Genomic DNA, 19319 nt, shown 5'->3' with positions numbered 1-19319 from the left:
CCCTATTTTCAGTAATGATGCTTATGGGTATTCAGGGCAAAGGAGATATGTCAAGAATATGTTTGGAATTATTGCATGAAGAGAATATTATCAAAATACACTTAGAATAATGAAGAGATCAATTTCAAAAGTAGAAAGAGAGGGAAGAAATGAGTTCATATGGTACATCTGTATATCTTAAAGAGAACCAAGATCGGTAGAAAAATGGAATAATACTATCGGGCTGGTGAGGAAGACTGAATCATCTGATTCTATTGAGTGGTTAAAAAAGAATATATAAAAAAATAGAAACATAAACAAAAACATCTGTGAGGGACACATAAACTCAACCATGTTTAAAAGGCTATGAATTGAGGTTTTGTTTCTTTGTACGCCTCCCACCCCCCCAAAGAAAGAAACCACAAAATATAAATTTCTTAAGCTTCAGGAAGTACAACTTTTAAAAAGAACAGAAAACCTTTGTGACTATACAGGCCACAGCTAATATTGATCGCGTGTTTTGCAGCCAACCTGTAAGGATGTTAATACGCTTTTAACACCTATGCTGCCATTTCTGACCATGATAAAAAATAAAGATGAAGCTGATTGGTATACAATCAATCAACCCTGCTTGATATGGTTTAGGGGACATGTGTGAGCTTAAAAATCATTTTGTACAGCAATCGCTGAATCATCAGAGAATACAGTAGTATCTACTGTGTGACATGAGAAATAGAATCTGTTTAGGGTTTAAATTACACATCATACATGACATGTATGTAAAAGTGATTTTCCTGAGAATTTTCAAAAAAAATTGGTTAGCAACAAAGAGCAAACACAAAACTCAAGAAGTAAAATGCCTAAAATGGTGATCATAAAAACATATGTTTAATTAGCTACGTCTTTTTTAGACAATCTGATATACAAGTATAAAGAAACCATTCGTTCATGAACATCTAAGTTAAATTCACGGTATATACTTAGTGCAGCCATGATTCTCTTTGCTAGATTACTGACATCACAGTAGGTTTCTATGATTCTCTCTTGAATAAAGCAGTGACTTGAAAAGCTACAGCACACAAGCTGCTATTATACCTCCTAAAATCAGATTTCCAACTACAAATGGTCCTGACAAATCCTTAAGGAATTATTCTTCTATTGATAACAGGGTAATTGTTACTAAGTTGTCTTCCTTTGTTCTCAGACTGAGGTCTTCCCTGGTTCTCTGTTCCTTCCACTTGCATTATAGTGATACAGACATTAAATTCATAAACTCATTGACTTTCTCATTCTAATGTTTAATGAAGGACTAAGACCTATCAGATACTATGTTTTATATGGGGAATTTAGTGGTGAACACTACAAAATCCAGGCTCACATGCCCTTCATACTGATGTGAAGGAGTGTAATAAATGTCAATTACATTGGTTTCCTCAAATGATTCTGTGGTCTCAAGGTGGCATTAGAAACACTAGAGGACATGCTTGAAATACACCCTGAATTCCACATATAGAGATTCCATTTCATAGATTTGAAATAGAATCTGGAAACCTATAGTCAACAACAAACAAATGAAACAAACTAAAAATCTCTCCAAGTGTGCTTTGTGGTACACAGCCAGGCTTAGGAACCATTGATCTAGTGTAAAATAACATTTGATTTTGTAAAAGACAGCAACAAAACCATATCTTTATTCTCTTCCATCAGAAATGTTGAGGGCCAACATGGCTCATATGGGCTCTGTGGGTGGTAACAGTGATAGAGGAATGAATGACCAGAACATAACAGACTGGAAGTAATGACTTCCTGCAGTTAGAGTTTGAAAGTCACATATGTAACAAACCTAAACATGTATCCCTGAACTTAAAAACTAAAAAGCACACCAAAAAAATTAATTTAAATTGAAAAATACTAATGAGGTAGTAAAATTTTAGTTTAAAATTTCTAAATTTAGAACATGTGCATTTTAAACAAAAATCAGCTTTTTAAATTTCAGCATTTAATTACATACATTTTTAATAGGAGATAGAAATGTTTAACCTTTAAATTCTGCACATATGTGGTGTATATGCAGGAATATTTCCACATCTCTCAATCACACACAGGCTTTAATCTATTTAAGTATTGAATTAAAACAAAATTCCCCACTAACAGATGTATCAGAAGCCAAAACAACTGGTTAGCTAATTAATACAAAAATGCCTGAAACTAAGAATATGTTCATACTTAAAATAGTAATTACTGGCTTATGCTCATGAGATTGATAAATAGCTACTCTGTGGTGATATAGTTAACCAAGCTAAGACTTCAAGTTCAAAATAACAATTCACCATATGGAGTTATACCTTCTCCACTATGTAACATGAGAAATAGAGTCTGTTTAGAGTTTAAATTAGACATCATACATGATTTGTAGGTATAAGTAATTTTCCTAAGAATTTTCAAACAATTTGGTTAGCAACAAAGAACAAACAAAACTCAAGAAGACAAATGTCTAAAATATCATAAAACAGAAACATATGTTTAATTAGCTACATCTTTAATATAGAGGAGCTGATATACAAGTGTAAAGAAACCATTTGTTCGTGAGCATCTGAGTTAAATTCATAGTATATACTTAGTGCACCCATGATTCTCTTTGTTAGATTATAGGCATCGCAGTAATTTTCTGAGATTCTCTTTTGAATGAAGCAATGATGTGCAAAGCTCCAGCAAACAAGCTGTTTTTATAGCCTCCTAAATGACAAAAATGCACAACAGTAAACACAATGGGAAGAAAACCACAATGAAGAAGTGATTTTTAATAATTATCTGAAGTTCGTGCTGTAGACAATGGTTGTGACTCCCCTCCAAAATATGTTAAAGTCTAATATCCAATGTGATGTTATTAAGAGCTGGGGCCTATGGGATGTGATTAGGTCATGAGAGTGGAATCTTCATGAATGGGATTAATGGCTTTATAAAAGAGGTCCCAAGAGTTCTTTTGTTCACATCCATTATACGAAGGTATGGCATAGAACTGCCATCTATGAACCAGGAAGTGGACCTTCACCAGAGAACAAATCTGCCCGTGCCCTAATCTTGGACTTCCCAGTCACCAAAACTGTGAGCAATAAATTTCTGTTATATATAATGTCAAGATGCCAGCATGATACGTTTCTGGTAAAGGCTCTCTTTCTGGCTTGTAGATTATTGCTTTTTTGCTGTTTCTTCACATGGCTGGCAGAAAGAGAGAGAGAGAGAGAGAGAGAAAGCAGGCAAGCTCCCGTGTCTCTTCTTATAACAGTATGAATCTCATAATGAGAGCCCACCCTAGTGACCTTGTCTAAACCTAATTATCTCTCAAAGGCTCCATCTCCAAGTGCCATCACCTTGGGGGTTAGGGCTTCATCTTGTAAGTTTGGGTGGGACTAAATTCAGTCCATAGTGACACTTTTAGATTTGAACTTCTCCACAGTCTGTTGCAAATTAAATCAATTTCTTTGGGACGATATATGGAACACTCTGTTTATAGCCTGCTTCTTTTCCCAAGAAAAATCCTTGAGCCATGGCTCTGGAGTTGAAAATGGAGACAATGTCACACTTATCTCTGAGTGACACTCCTAGTTGAAGGCTGGGTGCTCAGTTCCGGGGGAGGGTGGGGGGCGAAGTAGACTCAGATCTTCTGCTTGCCTCTCCCAGCATGAAGTTGCCATCCTGCAAGTGGGGAAAAGGCTAATCAGTGACCCAATATTCTTGGCAGTGTTTCACCCAAGGTAGAGCTTTAGTCTCACAAGCGTGGGCTGGGAAGAAAAAGGAACTCCTATTTCTTAGTTTCACTCATCCAGAATTTACGTTTAGCAACAGGTAGCTGGGGACCAGATGAGAAATGTTGACTTTCTGCCCGTGCTTCCTGGGAGGATAGTCCTGTGACTAAAAGCTGGAGGCAGAATTATTCCTCTGTTTTGAGCTGCATCAGTCTGGAATGGAGTTTCTGGCTCACTGAGCTCTGACAGAAGAAGAGAATGGTTCTTAGTTCAATAATCACAGACTCTCACAGTTCTTGAAGAATTTTAATAGATTTTTGGAATAAAGGTTTCTCAATTTGCTATATATATTTAGTACCATTTCCTGAGACTTAAATGTGTATACACGTGCATATATAATAAATATATCATATACATATAATACATGTATAATTTTCAACAATTTCACTGGGTCACAGGTCTAAGAAGATTCTCACCCTTAACACCAGAGGTGGAACAATCCCAGTAGTAATGTATTTAACTGCTTGGAAAAAAGTTAAAATTATTTACTAAAGAAATAAAATTAGTTAAACAAAACAGAGGTTATTTGGATATTTTCAGCTCATAGCAAATTAATGGGTGTTCTGCAATTTAGTAGTTCCAGAACATACATTCAAGCTTCTACTCTTTTTTGTGATAAACTAAAACCCATCATTTGAAATCTCCAACCAAGTAAACAACAGTCTCTAGTAGGTTTCTGCTGCTTCCTTCTAAAATATGAACAAAGGAATATCACCGCACATCTAAGAAAAACATGTACAGAAAGAAAATAAGAGAAAAAAAGCAAATCAGTTCAGACGAAAGAAACAAAATTAAAAGAATAAAAATTACTTTAAAAAGATCTATAGTAAGTTTCCAGAGAGTGAAACAAGATAGAAAATCCCTGCCCCCCCCCCAAAAAGGAAACACACAACTATGGAAAAAGAAAAATCAGAGAAAAAGAAAAATGTCTTGGAAATTTAAAATCACCAACAAATTTTAAATCACCAAACAAATAAATATTTTATTTAATATAAAAACTTGAAGTACAATTTAAATACATCTTATAAAATAATGAAATAAAAAGATTTAAAATGTGGAAAATATAAAATTAGTGTTTGTAGTTTTAATATATGATTATTAGGCGTTCTATAAAGGGAGAATACAGAATCAATGAGTAAAACATATTCAGTAAATAATAGAAGAGACTTTCCCAAAGAATACAGAACTCATCATATCAAAATACCCAGAACAATAAATGAAAATTGATAACCTTTCTTTTCTATATAGTTGTAAAGTTTTATAACAGCAAAGAAAATACAAAAGCAAAGTCTTCCTGGGAGCTAGGGCTGGAGTTGTTGATAAGCAGACAGTTACATACAAAAGAATGTGTAGTTCTGACATCAAACTTTTCATCAATTATGCTGAATACGAGAAACCAACAAAGAAATACTTCAAACTTTGAGAAGAAAATGCACGGATGTGAGAAAGTTTTTGCTCTGTAAACTATCAAATGTAAAGGTAAAAGAAAGAACTTTTTGGCTGGGCGCGGTGGCTCACGCCTGTAATCCCAGCACTTTGGGAGGCCGAGGTGGGCGGATCACGAGGTCAGGAGATCAAGACCATCCTGGTTAACACGGTGAAACCCCTTTTGTATCTACTAAAGATACAAAAACAAAAAAAAATAGCTGGGCATTGCAGCAGGCACCTGTGGTCCCAGTTACTCAGGAGGCGGAGGCAGGAGAATGGCTTGAAGCTGGTAGGCGAAGCTTGCAGTGAGCTGAGATCCGGCCACTGCACTCCAGCCTGGGTGACAGAGCGAGACTCCGTCTCAAAAAAAAAAAAAAAAAGAACCAAGCAGGAAGGGCTTGAACACGTTCATTTCACGTATTTCCAGATGTTTTTTGAGAATATCCTCTAGGAAAAATACAAAGCCAGGTAGATGAAGACATAGAATCCAATAAAGCAATAAAGGAAATTTCAGGATTGCAGCCATTTAAGAGTCCTACAGAGCAGTCCAGCTGACAGTGTGAGGACAGGGGATCCAGAATCTAAGATTCTGCATTACAAAAGAAACTGAGAGACTAGATAAAATGATTAAAATGATTGTTAGCTTAGAAAAATTTGAGATCACGGTAAAATCAATTGTGGCTTATAGAAAAGAAAAATGCATTTGAAATGGACTCTAAAATTATTCTACTATATGCAGTTAGGTGGCTGTGACATTGAATGGGTAGCGATAGGAATGTGCTCTTAAGCATACTACTGTTGGTTAGTAGATCCGACATAGCTATTTTTAACTGAAAATTTGGAACAAATTGCTGTTTTTCTGGGTGAGCCACACAAAAAATAGTCGGCTTGTGTTTCAAGGCCGTTTGTATGAATATCTGTTCTTAAATTTTGTAATCTCATTTGAAGGACTTTAGGAATAGATATATCATGTTTCATTTATTGGCTACATTCATTAAATGAAGTGACAGGCACTAAAGTTGCTGTGTTTTTTTTCTCTTCTTTTTTATTTTTATTTGCTGAATTTATATAAATGAGTTTGTATAAAATAAATGGAGAAAGGTGCAAACTCTCTGTCATCCTTCCTTTGGGCCTTTCACTGGAAACTGTGCACACCTTATCATTCGATATTAAAGTGATATACAATATAACATAGGTTAAAAGCATGGTGGAGAATGATGGATTAATGAATGACAAGGAGATGAAAGAGGCATAGATGTAATTATGAACAAAAAAAAATATCTTGTAATATATTAACAAAATGGTAGATAGCTGCTTAGATACAGATAGGGAGCTTTAGGTATAGAAATGGATAGAAGAATAGTTGGGACGATGAGTGAAGAACCTGACAGCTTATAGAAGTGAACGTAGGTGATAAAAAGGATGATGATGTGAAAGAAACTGATGGAGTGTTGGCAAAAAGAGTGAGAAATGGATGGGTATATAAACACATGGGAGAAATTTATGCATTCATTTAATGAATATGTATTGGGCAACTATTAAAGGCCAGTCACTCACTGTGCTAGGATTGCAGACACAATGTAAGCACAAAGAGACATATGTCCTCTGCCCTCATGGAGCTTGAAATTACACGTATTATTTGCGGGGAGTGGTAGGTGCTATGAGTCATTTTTTTATATATAAGGAGTCAGAAAAGGATAGTGATGCAAGTTGTGGAATGGTTTTAAGTACAACTTCAAAATAAAGAGATGGCTGAATAAATTAGAGGACATGATATGATACTGGACAAATAGCTAGAGAGAGAAAGAGTTGATGAAGATGGACACTTGCAGGGCAGCTAGGTCAATAAATAAATGCAGAGATGAAAAGAGGGATGGTTGAAAAGAGATAGAAAAATGGTAACTATAAGTAATTAATGTTAAATGAATGAATGCAAATATGAAATAATGCAGAGGTAAATGAATTCATGCTAAAATGGTAATATATAAAGACACAAGTGTGAAGAAATCAACAATTCATTCAGAAGGAAGTTTCCAATCTACCCTCCATATTTGTATTGTTTATATATTATTGCATCTCTTTAATTCAGGGAAATAAGTACACGTGAAGAAAATATCTACCCAGATGAAATACAGTTAATATTTTTAAATAGAAAATAAGTCAATGCAAACAAAGCCTTTAATCTGAGGAACAGTTTTGGCTGTAGAAAATTATTGCAGATTCACACATAATATATTTTAATCCATTTCAAAAGCTGAATCTTATAGTAATTATGTATCAAAGCAATTGGCTTGTAAAAGCTCCTTAAGCTTTCAGAGTCCCATAAATATGATGGTTGCTCCCTATTTTTAGCCATCAGTAATGGTTGCTTAGCAGCACTGGAAACTCTTGTCAGAAACCACCATCACATTGTGGATGGCACTGGAAAGACTACTCTTCTTACAAACTCTCACCCAGTATGGAAGCCAATCAGCTAGAGCTTCCAAGGGAGAAATTTCACAAAATACCCACAGAAAGAAACCTACCCTGCCAAGGAGGGAGATAAGCACAACATGAAACAAACAAAAAAGACTTGAAGTTCTTTATTTTTGTTCAGATGTCTTCTAATTACACAACAATGAAAAACAAGGTTGAAATTTCGGTGTAAATTAGGTGAGTACTGGCAAATTTCCGAATCAAATGAAAAATGCCTTACATCTGTAGAGTGCCTTGTTTTATCTACATCAAAGTTTGCATTAATTCATTTATTACACACTTCATATACATTACAGCAGAAGCCTTATTATCTGATGTAATTGTGACCAATACTTAGCTGATTAATCAAAAACATTGGCTGAAGCTGAGAATCATTTATAAATTACATATATTTATCTTAGACAACTTCTGTAATTTCACATAATATAAACAAACATTTATGTTTCTCTGTGTTGGCCTCATTTTTCTTTCTCGTGGCCTTTTAAATGTGCATGGGCCCTTTGACTAAGCTTATCATTGTAAACCACATGATAAGGCATCATCTCTAATATCAAGTTTCACTTTCTATGAAATGTAGCAGAAACTTGAGGACACCCCCTTAAGCAATTAAGGTGCAGAATGCTTCTAGATTCTTGTTTTTTCTAATCTCTCTCCCATATCTAATTCTAAAACATTTTTTATTTAACAAATTTCTTCTATCAAATCTTTTCCAATAGTTTGAGGTTTCATAAAATGGATACCCCTCATTTTAAAATTATATTTAATTCGTTTCTATAATTTTCAATTAAATCGTTATTACAATAATTTGTACATTTGGCATAAAGTGATTTGGAAATGAACATAATGGCTGTTGGTGAGCGTACAACTCAACAGGTGGAAGCAGATGCGTACAGGTGGGTAGGCAATTAGCTGTGAGTTCTCAGTATGCCTTAGAGCATTCATCACTGAATTTTACAGAAGTGATAGAGAGCATTATTAATTTAGCAAGAGGTTAGATAACAGTGTTTTGGGCCTGACGTGGTGGCTCACACCTGTTATCCCAGCACTTTGGGAGGCTGAGGCAGGTAGATCACAAGTCAGGAGTTTGAGACCAGCCTGGCCAACATGGTAAAACCCTGTCTCTACTAAACATACAAAAAATTAGCCAGGTGTGGTGGTGCACACCTGTAATCCCAGCTACTTGGGAGGCTGAAGTAGGAGAATTGCTTGAACCGGGGAGGCAGAGGTTTCAGTGAGCCAAGATCATGCCATTGCACTCCAGCCTGGGTGACAGGGCGAGACTCTGTGTCAATAGAGTGTTTTGACATTCTGTGCCAGCCATTGTGCCAAGTATTGAGCAAATCAACTTGTAACTACATTAAAACTAAATTTCAAAAACGTTGCCTTGGTACAGTTGAGGTGAATCTTTCTACCATCTCTAACTCAGGCTGTGGCATTTTCCAGTAATTTCCTCTCTCAGGGGTTCATTCTCTCTGTGTACATAGTGAATCTTTATTACAGATATCTCAAAGGTCCCTTGGTACTTTCTTGTTCTAATAATTAGTTTTTGGAGTTTTGGAGTTGATATGCATGTTCTTGGTTAGGATACACAAAGAGAATGATTAAATCAGGGATCTTCATATTTTGATATTTCTGATTAAGATTTAATAATGCCTTTAGAATTCTATTCTAGGTTTGGGAATATAATAAATAAGTTACACATGACTGATGGCAGTCTGATATAATGCTAGGACTAATGAATCAGGAGTTAAAAGGCTAGGGTTTGAATGACAGTTCTAAGAATTTATAGCTTTTTGTTCATGGGACAAACCCATTGACCTCTTGAGATTTCACTTTATTCCTCATAAGATAGGATAACCATATGTGTGTCCATGATCTATTGCTGTGTAACGCATTATCTACATATTCGAAGCTTAAAAAACAAATGCTTGCTACATCACAATTTCTATGGGTCAGAAATCCAAAAGCTCCTTAGCTGAGTGGTTCCAGCTCAAGAGTCTCTCATGATCTTGCAAGTCAAGCTGCTGGACAGTGCTTCAATCAGTCATCTGAAGGCCTCAATCCTCTGAAGGCTTCACTGGGATTAACGGACTCATTTCCAAGCCCACTTATGTGGCCTCAGTTCCTCACTGGCTACTGGATAGAGGGCAGAGGAAGAGAGTTGATTGTTGGGGAGGGGGGGGTGGTGCAGGAGAACAGCAAGAAGGAAGTCACAGTCCTTCTGTACCACTGGAAGTGACATGTCATCACTTCTGCCATATTCTCACCACTGGAAGCAAGTCACTAAGTCTAGCTCATACTGAAAATGAGTTTAGCTTCACTTCTTGAAGGGAAGCCTATCAAAGAATTTGTGAATATAATTTAAAGTTATCAAATATGTAACACTGATATTAACCGTCCTCCACCTACTAAGATGGCCTCCGTCTAGTATATTTGAGGGATGCAGCAGCAGCAACAATGACAAGAATAACAAGACAAAAGATATATCTATGATTGAACTATTTTTATGTGGAAGCAGCTTCTTGCACCTTCCTTGACTCCACTGCCTGGGACTTCTGGACCACTGCCTTTTTCCTAACAAGTAGGTTATCTCTAGAGACATCATATAGCACATAGTTTCTTGTATTGGTGTGCCATATTAATCTCTGGAACATGGTGACACAAGCTGTTCAGCTTCATTATACTTTAATGTATAGTTGATGACCAACAGAGGACATCTCTTATTGCAGTATCACAAACCTAGACATGAACATTGTATGTATCTATTCTTAAAAGCCTCACTGGACTTTTCTCACTCGAAACTTTTCTCTAAAATTCTTCATCTTTCTGTCAGATTGGCTAACCTCTCTCTTTTGGTTATCTCGTCTTTCATTTATCCAACTTCAGATATTCTTGTTCACCTCTTACGCAGAGCAGTTTAACTGTTTTTTTTTTTTTTCCCTTCCATTCTAATTCATGCCTTCAGGATGTCACTTTTTACCCATAAGTGGCATGTGAAAACATTTTCCTAAACATGGTTCTCTTCCTAATAGTGCCCACTGTTAAGATAATATTTTCTCATACTACCTGTTTATTTATTTATTTATTCATTCACTTATTTCCATATAATGTATTGTACCACATATGACATTGATTTTTTATTTTATTTTATTTTATTTTTTCAGACAGTCTCACTCTGGTTGCCCAGGCTGAAAGTGCAGTGGTGCGAACTCTGTTCACTACAGTCTGGACCTCCTGGGCTCAGGTGATTCTCCCACCTCAGCCTCCTGAGTAGCTGAGATTACAGGCACCTGCCACCACATCCAGCTAATGTTTTGTGTTTTCAGTAGAGAAGAGGTTTCACCACATTTTCCAGGCTGGTCTTGGACTCCTGGACTCAGGCAATCTGCCCACTTTGGCCTCTCAAAGTTCTGGGATTACAGGTGTGAGCCACTGCTCTCTGCAAAAACACTGCTTTTAAGCAAGAGCATGTACATTATCATTATGTCTCCACTGCCCTTATGATATAAAGATCAACTTCTTTACATGACTTTCAATGTGTGTCATGATCTGTTCATGGTTTTCTAATTAAGGTACTATGCTATATTTTGGGTATGTAAAACCTCTGAAAACACTTTTATGCTTCCCAAACCATCATAGTCTAAAGGGAGAGATGAACAAATTATGAAACTTCAAAAAGACCACACTAGCTGGAATGTCTAGAATTGACTAAAGTTGAGGGCAGATCCCCAACAAGCAGATTTAGGAAATTCATATATCACATGAAAGATGAATTAAGCTAATGCATATTGGATTAACAATAATTGCCGCTGGGCACGGTGGCTCACGCCTGTAATCCCAGCACTTTTGGAGGCTAAGGCGAGTGGATCACCTGAGGTCGGAAGTTCAAGACCAGCCTGACCAACATGGAGAAACCCCATCTCTACTAAAAATACGAAATTAGCAGGGCGTGGTGGCACACGCCTGAAATCCCAGCTACTGGGGAGGCTGAGGCAGGCAAATCACTTGTACCCGGGAGGCAGAGGTTGCGATGAGCCGAGATTGTGCCATTGCACTCCAGCCTGGGCAACAAGAGTGAAACTCCATCTCAAAAAAAAAAAAGAAAAAAGAAAAGCACACAAACATTGTCATTAAAATATAATAAGATCAATAATGATGATGATAGCCAGTATTTTAAAACACTATGCACGCATGAGTCTAAGAGTTTACATGAATTATTACATGTAACTCTCACAGCAGCCCTATGGCAAACATTTGATTATTAGCCCCATTTTACAAGTAAGGAGAATGAGAAGTAGAGAAATGTAGCCATTTGCCTAATGTCACACAGCTAAGAAATGTGAATTCAAAATCCTATTAATCCATTACCTTTAACAGGAAAAACCACAACTACTTTTGCACCAACCTAATGTAACGCTTAAGGTTCTTGCCTAGCTGTGCCAAAGAATTGGTGTGGCTGCGGATTGCCGGGAGTGATGGAGACACTGACCAAGAGAGAAAAAGCTGTAGGCTTTATTGAGCAGAGTGACAGTACAAAGCTTCCACAGTGTGGAAGGCGTCCCCAATGGGTAGCCAGAATTTGATTATACGATTGCCTTTTAAATTCTTTAACACGGGAAATATGTGTGGCAGGAAGATGTTACTGTTATGTGGGTCCTTGCTCCCAGAGCTCCCAAGATGGTGGCGGGCTGCTTCCAAAATGGCGGTGGGCCACTTCCAAGATGGTGGCAAGCGTCGTGTTCTCTGACCTGGGGTTCTTGGCCTCACAGATTCCAAGGAATGGAATCTTGGGCCATGCAGTGGGTGTTACAGCTCTATTAGAAGCCGTGGGTCACAGAAGAGAACTGTGGAACCCAGTGACTAGTGTTCAGCTCGATTAGGACAAACCCAGGCAGTTAGCCATGCAGGAAAAATGGCAAGCCTTTAGCCCAATCAGGAGTGGCAATGGGCGCTTTGCCCCATTGGGAGCACAGAGGACACCCTGCCGGATCCAGAGGGATGGAAGTCACTGGTGGGTCTGTGATGGCGGCAAACAGCAGTGGTGGACTGGAGCGAAAGCTCAGCTCCAGCCATAACAAAACACGGACCAGAAGAGTGCATTTGCAGGATTTAATAGAGTGAAATAGAGTGAAAACAGAGCTCCCATATAAGGGTAGGGAACCCAAAGGGGGTTGCCCTTGCTGGCTGGAATGCCTGGGTTTATATCCTGATCCTTGTCCCTCCCACTGTGCTCTCAGGCAATAGATGATTGGCCATTTCTTTACCTCCTGTTTTTGCCTAATTAGCATTTTAGTGAGCTCTCTGATTGGTCGGGTGTGGGCTAAGTTGCACTCCCTGTGTTTAAAGGTGAATGCGGTCACCTTCCCAGCTAGGCTTAGGGATTCTCAGTCGGCCTAGGAAATCTAGCTAGTCCTGTCTCTCATTACCAGAGGGAGAAACAAAGACAATTAACCATTTGTGACATGTCTTAGATCTTGAGGAAAACCAGAATTGCAACTTAGGTTTTATCTCCTTTATGACCTTGCGGTGGCATGGCAAAGGAGACAGGATCTCACAGGACTTTACAAAGTATGTTTACAAGGAATTGGAATTGGGAGCATAAACGGGCAGTTCACATTCCTTTTACTTTAGTTTTGGGGGGAGGGGGAAGGGAGAGAGGGAGTGAGGACACAGGGAAACTTACAGCAAAAAATTCACTGTTTATAGCTTTTTTGGGGAAGAAAGCACATGCACAAATCCTGGGGTTAGGAATAGTTTAATCATATATCTTCAATGTTATCCATCCAGGACCGAAGTAAGTCCTGATACAGGAAATGAGTGAGTTTCACAGCTTTCTGAGCCTCAGGAAGCCCAGCTGGCCCTTCCTCTCACTAATACTATAGATACTCTAGTTCTAAGTCCTTTCTTTTAACCCCATTATTTGAGGCACAAGGAGGAGTTAATAGTCATGGTCAGGTTTACATTTTGTGCAACTAGGTGATTATAATCAAATATGAGGGTTGAACTCTGTGCCAGGTTGTGTGGTGACCTGGCCTATGGAGCTGAGTGCACCTCTTGTGTCCTGGCTCTCTCTCATTTACTATAACAGTGTCTAGGACTGAAAGCCCAACTGAAGAGGAATTTTTTACCCCATTCTACTTTCAGTCTCTGGGATTATAACCCCATTAACCACTCAATCTGACCAAAAGGTCAGGGGCAAAGGCCTTTGAATGGCTAAATGAAGAAAGTTCATTGCAATATTTATAGCATACAATTGTGTCACAGTCATTTACAGAGATGTTCTTTGAGACAGTCTCCTCCATGATCCAGCTCTTTCCTACCACATTGGTCTGAGCTCCAAGAGCTCTCCTTGATTACTCAGTGACAGTCACACTGGCTTCCTAGCTGCTCCTCAAATGCACCAAGCATGTTCCTCCTGGGGCATTTGCATTTCCTCTTCTCTGCCAGAAATCCATGGTTCATTTGTTCACGTATTTCATGTTACTGTGTAAATATCTCATTAGAAAGGGTTTCTCAACTCTTACCCATCAATCTCACAACCATCACTCTGTTCTGTTATCTTCATAATACTTACAACTGTATGTTACCTTGTGTACTTGCTTACCAAGTATCTATTTTTTGGTGTCTTATTATATGTCTCCCCTTGAGGGAAATATCATAAAGAAAAAAGACAAACAAACAAACAAAAACTTAGTCTGTCTTGTTCACTCTTATTCTCAGTTTCTAGAAGAGTGTCTGGCACATAATGATCATTTGATAAATATTTATTGAATAAATAAATGCATAAACGAATTGATAGTTGAATTTTATATGATTTTGAACTTGATTTCAAGCTCCATTGTTGTGCCCGAAGTCGCGAGACCCCAATAAGTGACCACCAGAGTCCAGAGTCAAAGCCAAATAGCCGGGCCGCTTTATTACGAGTTCGAACTCAGACCTCTCTGCTCAGTACAATGGCAAGTGAAGAGAGAGGCCCCGGCTGCTGTTTTAGGGTTTCTTTTATAGCAAGGTACAAACAAGTTACAGAAAAACAGTAGTTATAAGCTTATTATTGGTTAACATTTAAAGTTGAACATTCCTTTTTCGCAACCTCAAACGGCTGGGGGTTTTCAAGATAAGTTGTTTGTGTAAGCCCGGGGAGTGGTCACATGCATGTATGTTTAGAAATTTTCTCTTAGGGGCTTTCTATCTCACCATTAAGAGAGGAACTTTGTCTTGCTCACTGCTGTATCTATATTACATAGAACAGTGTGTGGAACATAGGAAGCACTCAATAAATATCTGATGAATGAATATCTGTACCTTTTTATTGAATTGTGTGGTAAGGAACAGATAGGGACTCAGTCCCAGGGCAACAATTCAGCCCAGTGATCAAAAGAACCTGATGAAATTCAAAACCATTTAAAGCTACTTCCCATTCATCTCAAAATAAAGATCATCTTTAAATACATTAACATAAGAACAATGCCTGGGTCTATATAGGTTGTTCTGTTGGAATGTCAGCCCCTTGAGATTAGGAAATGCATCTCAGCTCACAATTGTATCCCCTGTGCTCAAGGAATATTTGTCAATTGAATGAAGGAAAGGAGGATACTTTTATTTGCTGTCAATCTCTCTCACTGGGGATATACAGAATAGTATTTTGGATACATGGAGAACATATTTTTACTACTACCCAGCTTTCCATCTTTGGAAAATTCTAGCTGGACACAGTGGTTCATTCCTGTAATTCTAACACTTTAGGAGGCCAAGGCAGGAGGATTTCTTGAGGCCAGGAGTTCCAGACCAGCCTGGGCAACACTGAGAGATCCTGTCTCTACAAAAAAATAAAGATAAAAAAACCACCATGGTGGCGGGTGCCAGTGGTCTCGGGTGCTCATTAGGCTGAGGTGGGAGGATTGGTTGAACTCGAGAGATTGAGGCTACAGTAAGCCATGATTGCACCACTGCACTCCAGCCTGGGTGACAGAGTGGTTAATTTTGGTTAATTAACATTGGTTAATTATATTCAGTTATTTTCTTCTTTTCTTTTTTGGAAAAGATATATAGATATGGTTAAACCCCAGTGTGGCCCTGCCTGAATTCATCTCTCTCCATGCCCCTCCAGAAGTAATCGTTTTTCTGAATAAGTATAAATCATTCCTACACACATCTATATATTATTACTTCCTGTGTATGTGCCAATAATCAATATTCAACACTGTTTGCATATTTTCAAGCTTTACATACATTACATATTTTGATAAATTATATTCACCTATACACTTTATTCAGTAGCTTGCTTTCTTGCATGGCACTACCATTTTGGAATTTCTCTATGTTGATATATTTAGATTTAATTTGTTCATTTCAATGGAAAAATATAATTGCATTGTATAAACACACAACAGCATTTATAGATATTAATATTAAATTAACTTTTTTTCTTGATAGATACATTGTTTCCCACATAAACAATCTAAATACAGTTATAAACAATGTTATAAATGATGGAATATCTTTTTCATTTTTTTGTGTTCCTGTTCAAGAATTTGTGTAGTTTACACAACAATGTGAATATATTGAACACTACTGAACTATAAACTTGAAATAAGATGGTAAATTTTGTGTATTTTACAACAATTGAAAATAATATTTTCTCTAGAGCAGCAGTTCTAAAATGTTTTGGTCTCAGGACCAGTTTACTCTTAAAAATTATTGTGGACCTCAAAGAGACTTTCTTTTGTTTATGTGGATGATATGTATCAGTATTTAGTTTTAAGAATTAAAACTAAAAAAGTTAATATATTTATGTTTTAACTAATTTAAATATAACAATAATAAACCAATTACACATTAAAATACATGACACTTATGACAAATAATTATATTTATAAAATAAGACATGTAGTGAGAAAGGTGACATCATTTTATATTTTGGAAAATATCTTTGATTTCTGACCAAAAAATAAAAATAAAAAATAAAAAAATGCCATCTGAATTTTCCTAATTCAATCTGGAGTGAAATGCCTTCTTTCAAGTATATCAATAAAATCCAGCCCCAGGCAGAAATGAGGTAAGAAAAGAGAGCAGTGTTTTAATAGCCTTTTTGGGTAATTAAGGATATTCTTTGATATTACACCAAAACTCAATAGGTGGTAGTTTCTTAAAGGTTATTTGCAATGTAGAATCTGAAACCAAATCAATAAAAAGTTGTATACTTATTTACGTTAAACTCCATTTGTTTTTCTTGTACTTTAGATTTTCACTGATGACTAATTTGTAGCATCTTCAATTGGTGATTTAGAAAACAGTGGTTCCCTGAAGTATGTAGACCTTCCAAAAGCACATCTTTTCATTTATACGATATAAAAAATTATATTTATGAATTTCATTGCCAAACTCATCAGAAAAGTCTTTAAGTATTAGGAAATGGTCAAGATTGCATGGTAGATAAAAAATTTTGAAAAATTCCCATTTTTGCTTGAATTTTCAAGTAAGATCATTGGCAACAACCACTCTCATTTATTTTCCTTGAAGTGGTACTGTTATGCCCAGACCGTTTATTCCCCGAAGAAGACCACCAGAGTCCAGAGTCAAAGCCAAGCGGCAAGGATCTTTAATGCAAGTTCGAACTTGGTCCCTCCGTTCCACAACATACAAAAGGGCCCCGAACAACGCGCGCGCTCGCTTTTTATAGCCCGATGAAAATAGGACTTGTAAGGTTACAGAGGAACAGGGAACAAGGGAATTCTTTAGGTTGAGCATTACAATTGGTTAACATATTAAGTTTATACATTTAGCAATTATCTATTGGTTTCCGTGCTTTTAGTAAAACTACAAACGGCGGCGCCCTTATCGGGCATTTCCCAAGCTGAGATATATGGAGGAATGTATTTGCACTGGGCCGTGTTTGCACTGGGCCCAGGAAATTGAGAGATATATGGTGTCAAGCTGAATATATTTGCACTGGGCCGTGTTTGTACTGGGCCCAGGAAATTGAGAGATATATGGTGTCAAGCTGAATGTATTTGCTGGGCCCAGGACTGAGGAATGTGCCTGATTTCTTTCAGTACACTCCCTTCACTTCTCAGAAAATGTCTGCCAAAAGCCTATCTAAATAACAATAGTTTGACAAAGTGATGGTAGCCAAAACACCATGAAATTGGTATTGAAACAGAAAACATAGACCAGTTCAGTAAAATAGAGAACACAGAAATAAATCAATTTATTTCAAGATTATATATTAGAAAAAGAACAACTTATTCAATAAACGATGGTGGGAAAACTGGATACTCATATGCAGAAGAATGAAACTGTACATCTACTTCTCACCGTATACACAAATCACCTCAAATTACATAAAAGGCTTTAATGTGAGACCTGAAACTGTAAAACTACTAGTGGAAAACAGAGGGAAAGCTCCACGACATTGATGTAGGCAAAGATGCTATAGGAAAGACTTCAAAAGCTTGGGCAACAAAAACAAAAATAGACAAATAAGGCTACATTAAGCTAAAAAGCTTCTGCACAGCAAAAGAGACAATCAACAGAGCAAAGAGACAATCTGAAGAATGGGGGCTATATTTACAAACTATATATCCAGCAAGGAACTGATATCCAGAGTATACAAGGAACTCAAACAACTCAAAAGCAAAACAAACAAAAAACAAAGCACCCACAACCTAACGAAACAAAATAAAACAAAATTCTAATTACAAAATGGGCAAAGAATCTGAATAGATATTTTTCAAAAAAAAAAAAAAAATAGAAGTAGCCAAAAGTATATGAAAAAAATGTACAGGAGCACTAATCATTAGTGAATGTAAATTAAGACCACAATGAGATATCATCTCATCCCAGTTAAAATTACTATTATCAAAAAGACAACCACAAAGGCTGGTGAATATGTGGAAAAAAGGTAACCCTTGTATACTGTTGGCGGGAATGTAAATTTTTAAGTCATTATTGAAAATAGTATGGAGGTTTCTCAAAAAACTAAAAATAAAACTACCACATGATCCAGCAATTCCACTATTGGGTATTTATTTTTAAAAAATCCATATATCAAAGAGGTACCCAAACCCCCACGTGTATTGAAGCACTATTTACAATAGCCAAGATATGCAATACCCATCAGCAGATGAATGCATAAAGAAAATTCAGTATGTATACATAATCAAGTACTATTTGGGCATAAAAATGAATGAAATCCTGTTATTTGCAACCACATGGGTAAACCTGGAGGACATTGTGCTAAATGAAATGAGACAGAAACAGAAAGACAAATAGCACATATTTGCACTCACATGTTGGAATTGTAAAACAGCTCTGAGCTCATAAAAATAGAGAGTAGAATAGTAGTTATTAGGGACTGGGAGGGTAATGAGGAGGAATAGAGGAGAGGTTGGTTAACAGATGCAAAATTGCAGCTAGATAGGAGGAATAATTTCTAGTGCTCTATAGCACTGTAGTGTCAATATGGTTAACAGTAATTTATTGTGCATTTTCAAAAAGCTAGAAAAGAGGATTTTAAATGTCCCATCACAAAGAAATTATAAATATTTGTAGTGACAAAAATGTTAATTACCCTGATTGGATCATTACACATTGTATACATGTATCAAAGTGCCACTCAGTATCCCATAAATA

This window comes from Colobus angolensis, unplaced genomic scaffold (assembly GCF_000951035.1).
Source record: "Colobus angolensis palliatus isolate OR3802 unplaced genomic scaffold, Cang.pa_1.0 Scaffold277, whole genome shotgun sequence".
In the NCBI taxonomy this organism is placed as follows: Eukaryota; Metazoa; Chordata; class Mammalia; order Primates; family Cercopithecidae; genus Colobus; species Colobus angolensis.
Note: the sequence above shows the minus strand (reverse complement) of the source record.